Source organism: Austrofundulus limnaeus, unplaced genomic scaffold (assembly GCF_001266775.1).
Source record: "Austrofundulus limnaeus strain Quisiro unplaced genomic scaffold, Austrofundulus_limnaeus-1.0 Scaffold40, whole genome shotgun sequence".
Lineage (NCBI taxonomy): Eukaryota > Metazoa > Chordata > Actinopteri > Cyprinodontiformes > Rivulidae > Austrofundulus > Austrofundulus limnaeus.
The window spans coordinates 1,309,940-1,313,201 of NW_013952442.1; positions in this window are offsets into that span (position 1 = coordinate 1,309,940).

Genomic DNA, 3,262 nt, shown 5'->3' on the forward strand with positions numbered 1-3,262 from the left:
CACACACACACACACACACACACACACACACACACACACACACACACACACACACGTCTGTGCTTTCCAGTCTGTGGTATTTTTGTCTTTCATTCAACATAAATAATTGTCTTGGCTCCTAACCCAAATCTGAAGGCTGCTCTCTCCTTCTTCTCATCGAGCTATCAGCTACTGTCCCAATATTTGGCTCTGCAGGGCCCGCTCGTGGAATCCGAACTTTAAACTTTGCAGATGTCACAGGTGCTCTCAATTTCACCCCCAAATTAAGGTGGTCGATCACAGCTAGGTCCCCGGCGGGAGCGAGATGAAGGCAGCTTTGTTCGGGCGCGCTGGGGTTTTCAAACAGCTGGTTCCAGCTGAAGGAACTGGTAGGACCCCAGCTGACTTTTAATGGCGCTTGCCCAGCCGCTGGCTCGGAGAGCAGCAGGCCTGTAATTAGGTGACAATGGGCCCCTCTCTGGTGCACATATTGATGACCGCAGAGTTATTGATCAAAGAGGTGGGGACAGGAAGAGCAGGGGGAGAACGGGCCTGGCATAGATGTGAACAACAGGTGACTTACATCTTGTAGGCATGGAGCACGGAGCTAACTGTGGCCTGCAGTGAATAATTATATCTTACAGAGGGACCGCCACCCAGGAGGAGCCATGTGTTGGAGGAAACATGCCCGAGAGAAAAGCTCCTTGGGGATTCAAAGATGCTAAAGTGGGCATTATTATTCTTTTGCAATGGTACAGCATTGATGCTACAAAGGTTAGAAGGCTTAAACACACCGTGGAGTGAGCGAGGTTTCAGCCTTAATCTTCTTACGGCCCTGAAAGGTGTTAGTTGATTTGTGTGTGAGTGTTTGTCCAGTAGCAAATATCACATAAAGCAATGGGTGGATTTTATTGAAACTTTCAGAAAATAGTCATTAGATAGTAATCTACAACTGACTATCTTTTGGCGTCAGCAGGATTCAATATGGGAGTCATGGGTAATCAAAGTTGGCTAACACAAAAATGCTGTATATAAATATAGATGTTTTGCTACAATTTTGTGTGGTGATGAATTCTGGACATCATTCAAAATTTATATTGTGAGGTCTAACAGATCGCACATAATATTTGTATGAAACTTTTGTCATTAATAATTAAAGTCAACTCTTACACCAATTTTAAAGAAAGTAATCACTGGATTTACCTCTACATTTATTTATCTTTTGGAAGAATCTCTATTCAAGGTGTTTGCTCCAGTGAATAAAACTGGTCATAACTCAGTCCGTTTTACAGAAATTGAGCTACAGTTTGGTGAGGTAGTAGCTGAAAGTCATTCCTAACACATACTCAGAGTGCTAAAAAATCATTTAAAACTTTTGTGTATAACCTTTCCATTAAATATCAAAATCTACCAGGTATAGTAAAAATAATGCTCTTGTTTTAAACTCTGACACACACTGTGTCAAGAACTTTCATTCTAGGGAAGATGAAGTTATGTTCATTTATGCTTTTATAATCTGATACTTGAAAGGGATTAACTGAATTGGCTACACTTAAATATCTCTTAACTTTTTAAAATCCCCTTAAAGTTACTCAACATAAACTCTGAGCTCTTTACACGTGACTGTTGTTTATCTCTTGAGATGGGTTGGCGTGTGTAATATACAGTAACTCGTTCAGGAGGAGACCCTGCAGCGTTGGCTGGATGGACCCATGCGTCAGTGGACCCAGATGTGGAGGTGGAAGTGGTCCACGTTTCTCCTCCTGTGGCCCTGCAGGCTTCAGATATGAGTCTGCTGTGGTCAGACCCGGAGGCCCTCTTCACCTCTAAACGGAGGTGAAAATGTCACAAAGTGGGAGGAAAAAATGAAACATTCCAAACTCATTTACCCAGCCCTATTCATGAAATTAAGATGATCCAGTTTTTTTTTTTCATTTAGAATAATTCTGTTAGTTTCCCTCAGAATCTGAGCTGAGTAGAAACCGCACCATGCGAGCTGGTACCGTGTCCGACCAGCATGTGCTTTTAGTTTAGTGTTGAGTTCACTGGTGAAATCATGACTGGGAGTCGTAGATCCTGGGGGCCCCAATGGAGAAGTCATATTAACAAGGAATTTGCTTGTGTGTCGACAGGAGCTGCCCGACCAGTGTGTACCGTACTCACGCAGCTGAACACTTCACTGATTACTGTCCTGTTTGGAGCTTCGCTTTTGCAGTTTTACATTACAGCTGTTGCTTTAGTTAGGATCTCCCCTCAGCAAAACATTCATTTACACCAGCAACACACAGCTGGGAAAATAATAGGAGCTTTTCCACATGTCCTCACTGTGATTTAGACCTGTTTGATTTGTGATGGACGAAGCTGACTGTCGTCCAAACCGGCCCGAAAACCCAGAAACGTGGCATGGCTAAAGGCTTCAAAGTGTCCCCTTCTCTTTTTCTTTCCAACCTGTGGAACACTAAATCCATACAGCCCCTCTATTACATATAGTTAAACACACGTAGCTTTTCATGTTGATACAATTACTTCCCCCGCTTTGTCAAACACTCGAGGCAGTCGCTGTGCCCTCTGCACACCTCCTGCCTCTGGATAAAAGCACGCGGTTAAAGTGAGGGGTGCTTTTGTTCTTTCGTTCTCTGAGTTTATGTGGAAACCCCAAAGTGGTGACAACATCCAAATTGTGACCTGAGTGTTAATTGGGACCATTACTCAAATGTTTTTCTTATGAATTTTGTCCATATCAATGGATTCTATTATACCTTCCTTTCCTTTCTTCTTACTTTTTGGCTTCAGCATCAAAAATAATACCCTTCTGAACATCTGTTTCATATGTGTGACGCTCTGTGTTGATGGTCGTGTTAGATTTTCATTATAAAAAAAGGTCACTGATGATGAAGAAATAAATAAACTAAATAAACTAATGATATTTGGTTTCGTTTTCTACTGAAGTGACATAAAAAAAGATTTTCATTATAAACCTACATTTTTCTAGACGCTATCGCTCATGGTTAAGATTGAACACTGCTCCTTCAGATTAGATTACAGGACAGATTAAAGGTGATAAAATGGATGCTCTGCACTCGGCGGGCACTGTGCAACCCTGTTACAAATCCATCAGAGGGCCACAAATGAGACAAACACTGAGACAAACACTGTCACTCCACGCCAAAGTTTAAAGTTATCATATAACTTAACATGTGTGTTTTTGGTCTGTGGGAGGATGAGTACCTGGAGAAACACACACACACACACACACACACACACACACACACACACACACACA